Source organism: Ornithorhynchus anatinus, chromosome 2 (assembly GCF_004115215.2).
Source record: "Ornithorhynchus anatinus isolate Pmale09 chromosome 2, mOrnAna1.pri.v4, whole genome shotgun sequence".
NCBI lineage: Eukaryota > Metazoa > Chordata > Mammalia > Monotremata > Ornithorhynchidae > Ornithorhynchus > Ornithorhynchus anatinus.
Window position 1 is genome coordinate 114,632,440 of NC_041729.1, and position 8,676 is coordinate 114,641,115.

Consider the following 8,676-nt stretch of genomic DNA (forward strand, 5'->3'; position numbering starts at 1 on the left):
ATACTTTAGTTTTCCACTATTTTATTCCTGTCTCATTGTTCGTTATACAATTTGCATTGCCTGTCCACCCAGTTAATTTGAACATTTCTTGGGAACTGAGGCTGAGACTTTACATTGTGACATTTATTCTATCTAAGTTTAGTATAACTACATATACCTTACACACATAGGCTTTTCAACAGATATCAGAAACAGGGATGGCAATTATCAATTCAGAGACCTCCCAGTGGAAAGTGAGGTAGCTTCAAAGGATGACATCAGTCTGTGATGAATGTTCTGAAATTGCTAACCTCGTAGCTCAGAACCCCCAGAAAGGTTCCACAAAGGATTAGCAGTGGTTGCCCATCCACCTCTACATCAAACAGAATCTCCTTTTCATTGGCTTTAAAGCTTTCAATCACCTTTCTCCCTCCAACCTTACCTCACTATTCTCCTACTGTAACCCAGCCTGCACACCTACTCACTGTTCCTCAGTCTCATCTACCTTGCTACCAACCTCTCACCCACAGCCTACCTCTGGCCTTGAACACCCTCCCTCTTCATATCCAGTAGGCAATTTCTCTCCCCATCTTCGAAGTTTTACTGAAGCTAGATCTTCTCCAAGAGGCCTTCCATGATAAGACTGCTTTTCCTTTTCTTACACTCCTGCATTAACATAACCTGCTCCTTTTATTCATTTCCCACTTCCAGCCCCACAGCACTTATATACAAATTCATAATTCATTTATTTCTATTAATATCTGTCTCCTCCTCTAGACTGTAAGCTCATTATGATCAGGGAACGTGTCTGCTTCGTTCTTATATTGTACCCTATCAAACACTTAGTACAGTGTTCTGCATAGCTAAGTAAATATGATTGATTGATTGATTGATTGATTGATCAGATATGGAAGCCCAGGCAATTTGCAATTATACTGTGTACTTCCCAGAGGCATCTGTGATTCAGTGCTATGCTTCTTTAGGTTTCCCTAAACTTCTACTGGATCTAAATGCAAAACCACTGGCTTTGTGACTCTGTGTCCCGCATGCTCTTGCAACATGACTTCTAGAGCTCCCTTGGTGGGAATATTGACTCTGTCCTGAACATGCTCTTACCCCTGCCCCTAAACAATCTCTATGTTTCTAGAGGCTAACCCTTGTTCATGGTTGTATACAGTGTTCTTGAGCAGGGCATGGGCAGGGGAAGCAATTTTTGCCACTTTGTAGAAATTCAGAGCAGGTAGCTCAGTGAACTTGTGCATTTTCAGTCTTACCTTTCTCAGGGAACCAACCAAGTCCGTGACAATATTGATTGGCGTTAGCACCTGTATCTTCTATGACTTATGCTTGCAAATAGGATATCATTCTTGAGACTTCACTGTCATTAGAATTTGAATGACATTATGATATTCACAAGCTGCACCCATGAATCTATTTTTCTTGTCTTCTTAAGACTTCATCCTACTGTTCATATAATGATACAATTTAAATTCCTATAGATTTTTAATGCTCATTTTGAAAAATATTTTCTTCAACGTTTGTTTCTAGATATTGCTCTGCAATACAAATTATACCTATTTTGTGCCGTAGGACTATAATTATCACTGAAACTAATTTTTCCCTTTTCCACATTAGAAATGTGTGACCTAGCAAGCAAATTTATAGGGCAAACAGGTACTACCTCGCTATAGACTGAAGTAAACTTAAGCTTATTCACCTAACAGAAAGTTTTCTTTATTCTTAAATTTAAAACATGTTATCAAATGTGGATGATGTACCCAATTAGGTTAAAAGACAGCTTTGCATTCAAGTTTTTTTTTTATGAATGCTATTCTGCACACACACTGTATAAATTTTAACTAGTAGTGGCCATAGCTAACATGCACAATTAGATCTGTGTGCATGCACACACATCCCTTGAGGGCCTCACATTTAAAAACTTGTTAAGAAGTACAAGTTAACCTTGTGTCACAGTCCTTCAGGTGTACATGGCTTATATTTGCACTTCAAACTTAGTTCATATAGATTTAGGGGTCAAATTCCCAAGAGTTTTATCATTACCTCTAAGGGTAGCTATTGGATCCAGTAGTTTTCAGGAACTTTTCCAGGTGAAGAGTACATATACTTAAACCTGTGTTAATTAAAGTTGAATGACATTAAAGTAGAAGTCCTGGCTCTACCATATGGCACATTTTTCTGCCTTAATTCTCTGATAGTTTCACAATCCCACTTTTGCCTGATGCTGTTTGCAAATCAATACCACACCACATAGAAACCTGAAAAATACATGATTCTTTTTCAATTAAATTTCCTTTGAGCTGTGTTTTGGTCTCTCTCTCCTTCCTTTCCTTCCTTCTTCCATTCCTTCCTTTTTTTTCCTTCCTCTACTTCTTTAATCTCTCAATTCACTTCTTCTGTGTTCATGAATTTCAGAGGGCATATCGAATTTACATACTTGAGAAGCATAACAGTGACATTTAATAGCATATACATTAACTAGAATCAAAAGTCATCTTGTGTCTCAAACTAAACTCCTCATCTTCCCAACTAAACTCATTTCTTCCCTGGCACACTCTGCCCAATGTCCTCAACTGCTCTGTTAGCAGCAATATCTTCTCATGACTTATGTTAACCACTGTGACATCATCCTTGAGTTTTCACTTTCATTAGAATTAGAATGACTTTATAACATTTCCAAGATGCAACCATTAACCTATTTTTCTTGGTAGGATTTAATCCTACTGTTTATATAATAATAACATGTAAATTCCTGTAGATTTAAAGATTTATTTTGAAAAATATTTTCTTCTAATTTTGCTTCTAGATAATGTTCTGCACTACAAATTATACCTATTATGTTGTGCTCTAGTTTGGGGAAATCACTGTTTCACTTATACCTTTTGAATTTGGCATGTGCTTTGAGATATATATGTACATGCAAAACCATAGTTATATCATCTGTTGATCAGTATCCATTTCATTATACAGGTAGGAAAGTTGCAGAATTGGATTAATGCTAGTTCTAATAGGTTTGAAAAATAGATTTTTCACATATAGTCACAAGGGAGCTATCATGATTGTTCAACACAGGAAATACTCTGCTCTTCTTTGGAGCCAAAATGTGTTGCTTCAATCTTGATAGTCTGTCTGACCTTTTTATGATGAAAAGATGATCTTTTATTTCAGAAATGATGGAAATACCAAAGTGGTGATTATTTACCATTGTCTCTGTTCTTCCATATGTTGTCTCTGAAGATGTCACTACAGCATATCCTCAAATCTAATGGAGAGGAGACCATCTTGTCTCCGTTTCCATTATTCTTCCCTTGAAGTAATTGATTTAATTATATGTCTAATTGCAAGCAGAGAATTACTTCCAAATCAGCAACAGCAATACATTTCTCAATGGACTTCTCTCACATGTTTTTGGATATTGTCATAGGAGGAGGGAAATGGCTGTTGTGGCAAGGAATGCTGAAATCAAGCCTGCTGATTTCATGTCACTTGTCTAATACTCAAAGTTCCTCACTGACCTGATAGAAAATGTAGGGCATGTTTGAGGAAGAAAATGGGGATGCATGTTTGTGCATTGAAAGAACTTGTGAAGGCCAGGCAGATTAGAATAGAAGGTGGAAGGCCAGGATAAGTTTAAGGATGCATGGTGGAATGCCAGAAATGCAGGTAAAAATGTGAGGCCAGGAATAAGATAAAATGTTAGCCTCATAATCCACTGCAAGTCTGAGCTGAAACTGGTTGAAACCAACATATGGGACCCATAGTGAGGAGTGGACACAAGCCCACCAACCAAACAATCACAGAGAAACACAGATAGAGAAGAGGACCAATATCAGAAGAATGGACCTGAAGGAAGGTGCACATAAGCAGGTAGATTATAATGGTCAATGTGACTTCCTTCGTTTGACGTTGACCCCACTAGAGATCACCCATTGGACTGCGACTGATATGACACGCCTTCTTGATATGTTGGCAATAGAGCTGTAATTGCTGCTTCTGAGCACCTCCTTGTTGTAGTCTTGTGATGCCCCACCACAAGAGCTACTTGCCACTTCATTCATTCATTCATTCAATAGTATTTATTGAGCGCTTACTATGTGCACAGCACTGTACTAAGCACTTGGAATGAACAAGTCGGCAACAGATAGAGACAGTCCCTGCCATTTGAGGGGCTTACAGTCTAATCTGGGGAGACGGACAGACAAGAACAATGGCAATAAATAGAGTCAAGGGGAAGAACATCTTGTAAAAACAATGGCAACTAAATAGAATCAAGGCGATGTACATTTCATTAACAAAATAAATAGGGTAATGAAAATATATACAGTTGAGCGGACAAGTACAGTGCTGAGGGGATGGGAAGGGAGAGGGGGAGGAGCAGAGGGAACTGGGGGGGAAAGAGGGTTAAGCTGTGGAGAGGTGAGGGGGGGGTGGTAGAGGGAGTAGAGGGAGAAGAGGAACTCAGTCTGGGAAGGCCTCTTGGAGGAGGTGAGTTTTAAGTAAGGTTTTGAAGAGGGGAAGAGAATCAGTTTGGCAGAGGTGAGGAGGGAAGGCGTTCCAGGACCGCGGGAGTACGTGGCTCAGGGGTTGTCGGCGGGATAGGCGAGACCGAGGGACGGTGAGGAGGTGGGCGGCGGAGGAGCGGAGTGTGCGGGGTGGGCGGTAGAAAGAGAGAAAGGAGGAGAGGTAGGAAGGGGCAAGGTGATGGAGAGCCTTGAAGCCTAGAGTGAGGAGTTTTTGTTTGGAGCGGAGGTTGATAGGCAACCACTGGAGTTGTTTAAGAAGGGGAGTGACATGCCCAGATCGTTTCTGCAGGAAGATGAGCCGGGCAACGGAGTGAAGAATAGACTGGAGCGGGGCACTTCTGAGCACCTTATCAGTGTGGCTTGGTAGCATCAGCCCTCGGGGAAAATATTTCCCAGGGCTAACAAGAATACAATTGTGGGTTCCTGTATAATTAATCTAGAGAGTGGGAGTGGCCTTTCATTCCTTATAAAGTCTCATGAGGAAAGTTTTTGAGTGCCTATTATTGCAAATTCCTTATTCCCATCAGGAGAGGTAATGGAATTCAACTTACTGAATTTCAGATTCCATGTTTTATATTCCATATTCTCAAGACAAAACATATCTTGTTAATCTTGAGAAGTTAGAAGAATTTGAGCCATCTGTAGAGGGATGCATCAACCTATCTCTCTCTCATAAAAAACCCAGTTGAGAAAGCCTTTTGCCTCGGGACACAAAGCATAAAAAGAACACACACCGAATCATTTATGGTGTTCTGTTGTAATCTGAAATAAACCATGAATCTAATATGCATTACCCTCTGTTCTGTGAACACTACTGGGAAGCAGCATAGCTTGGGAGTCAGAATCAACCAATCATATTTATATTGAGTACTTCCTGTGTGCAGGGCACTATAGAAACTGCCTGGGAGAAATATAGCGGACACATTCCCTGCCCATAATGAGGTGGGGTGGTGAATAAAGGGAGTGAGTCAGAGTGACTTAGAAAGGAGTGGGAAAAAAGGAGATGACAGCTTACTCAGCTTACTCAGGGAAGATCTCTTGGCTTTACTCCATAAGGCACTGAAAGTGGCAAGAGTTATTGTTGGATATTTAAAGAGAGGGCATTCCAGGCTAGAGGCAGGATGTGGGAGTGAGGTTGGCAGCAATATTGATGAGATCAAGGCACAATAAGAAGGTTGACATTAGAGGAGTGAATTGGGCAGGCTGGGTTGTAGAAGGGAAACAGCAAGTTGTAGTAGGACGGGACAAGGTAACTAAGTGTTTTAAAGCCGATGGGAAGGAGTTTCTATTTGACACAGAGGTGGATGGATAAACACTGGAGATCCTTAGAGTGGGGAAACATGAACTGAACGTTTTTGTTGGAAAATGAATTGGGCAGCAGAGTGAAGTATGGACTGGAAACAGTAGAGACATGGGGCAGAGAGGTCAGAAAGGAGGTTGATACCTCCTTGATCAAGACAGGGATAGGATGAGTGTTGAATTAACATGGTAGTTTGGATGGAGAGGAAAGGACAGATTTTAGTAATGTTGTGAAGATTGAACTGACAGAATTTAGTGATAGATTGAATACGTAGGTTGAATGAGAAAGATGTGTCAAGAATACGGGCTTGTGAGACAGGAAGGATGGTGGTGGTTCAGTCTACAGAGATGGGAAAGTTGGGGAAGGACAGGGCTTGGATAGGAAGATAAGGATTTCTGATTTGGACATGCTAAGTCTGAGATTACAGCAGGTGGTGTCTTGAAGGCAGGAGAAGACGTGAGACTACTGTGATCAGGGCTGGAGTTGTAGATTTGGGATTCATCTGCATAAAGGTGGTAGTTGAGGCCATGTGAGCAAATGAGTTCTCCAAGGGAGTGGGTGTAGATGGAGAATAAAAGGGGACCCAAAACTGAATCATGAGAGAGACCCACAGTTCATTCATTATTTCATTCAATCAATCATATTTATTGAGCATTACTGTGTGTAGAGCACTGTATTAAGCACTTGGAAAGTACAGTACAGCAATAAAGGGAGAGAATCCCAGCCCACAATGGTTTTACTGTCTGCAGTTTACAGTTTACAGAGGGGAGGAGACATACATCAAAATGAATAAACAGGCATCAATATAAATAGAATTATAGATATATACATATAGACATAAGTGCTGTGGGACCGGGAGGAGGGGGAAGAGTGAAGGAAGAGAGTAAATGTGACACAGAAGGGAGGGGGATCTGAGGAAAAGGGGGCTTAGTCCATGAAGGCATCTAGGAGGAGGTGCGCTTTCAGTAGGGCTTTGAATGGGGGAAGAATGATTGGTGGATATGAGGAGGAAGGGCGTTCCAGGCCAGAGGTAAGGTGTAGGCTAGGGGTCAGTGGCTAGACAGGAGAGAAGAAGGGACAATGAGAAAGTTAGCAGAGAAGCAGAGTGTTTGGGCTGGAATGTAGAATGAGAGAAGGGAAGTGAGGTAAGAAGGGCCAAGGTGATGGAGAGCTTTGAAGCCAATAGTAAGGAGTTTTTCTTTGATATGGAGGTTGATACGCAACCATTCGAGATTTTTGAGAAGGGGGGTGACGTGCTCTGAACGTTTCTGTAGGAAGATAATCTGGGTAGTGGAGTGAAGTATGGTCAGAAAGGATCAGGAAGGATGAGTAATAGTTCTAACATGGTAGCGGTTTAGTTGGAGAGGAAAGAGCAGATTTTGGTGGTGTTGAGAAGGTGAGACCAACAGTACTTGGTGATGGATTGGATATGTGGGTTGAATGAGAGAGCGGAGTCAAGGGTGACACCAGGTTTTCAGGCCTGTGAGATGGGAAGGATGCTTGTGCCATCTACAGTGATGAGAATGTTCGGGGAGGACAGGGTTTTGGAGGAAAGATAAGGAGCTCTGTCTTGGGCATGTTGAGTTTGAGGTGGAGGGAGGACATCCAAGTAGGGATGTTCTGAAGGCAGGAAGAGATGTGAACCTGGAGGGAGGGAGAGAGAACAGAGGAGGACATAAGATTTGGGTTTCGACTGCATAGAGATGATAGTAGAGACCACGGGAGCGAATGAGTTCTCCAAGGGAGTGCAGATGGAGAATAGAAGGGGACCAAGAACTGAACCTCAAGGGACCCCTACAGCTAGGTTATGGGAGGGGGATGAGGAGCTCATGAAGGAGACTGACAATGAACTTCCAGAGAGACATAAGGAGAACCAGGAGATGACACTGTCAGTGAAGGCAAAATTGGATAATGTTTCCAGGATTTGGAGTAGAAGCCATTGGATTTGGGTAGGATATCATTTATGACCTTTGAGAAGGAGGTTTCTGTGGAGTGAAGTAGGTGGAAGCCAGATTGTAGGGGGTCAAGGAGAGAAATGGAAGAGAAGAACTTGAGAGCAAGTATGTAACCTGGAATGGAATAGTGGGAGGGTGATGGGATGATAACTGGAGGGAGCTGTGGAGTCAAGGAAGGGCTTTTTTTTGGATAGGGGAGACAAGACCACGTTTGAAAGCAGTGGAGAAGAAGTTATTGAGTGCTTAAAGATGGCAGTCAAGGAGGAAGGAAGCGAAGGGACAAGAGTTTTGGTAAGACGTGAAGGGATGGGATCAGGTGGAGGGGTAGATTTTTAGAGAAGGCAGGAGATCTCTTGAGATACTGCTGGGAAGGATGGGAGAACTAAAGAAGGGATAGGAGAAGCGAGGGACTGGAGAGGAGCAGTAGAGATTTTAGCGAGATTGCACCTGATAGTTTCAATTTTTTTCAATAAAGTAGATAGCCAGATCATTATGGCCAAGAGATGGGGGATACAAGGGGACAGGGGGTTTGAGGAGGGAGTTAAAGATCTAGAACAACTGATGAAGGTAATGGGCAATGGGTGTCAATAAGGATGGAGGAATAATTTTACCAGGCAGAGAAAAGACCAGAGTTAAAGCATAAAGGGATGAACTAGAGGTGGAAGAAGTCACCTGATATCTAGAGTTGTTCCAGCATTGGTCAGTGGCTCTTGCACAGGAGTGAAGGAAGCAGACTGTCGGGGTGATTCAAGGCTGTGGGTTAGTGGTATGAGATAGACAAAGGGATAAGAGAGAGAGTATGTTGAGTTCAGTAGCAAGGGTGATGTTGAAGGAATCAGTTTGGTCACTTAGAACCCAGGCATCAACTAGGCGTCAAATTGGCATCAATCTTGGCTCCACC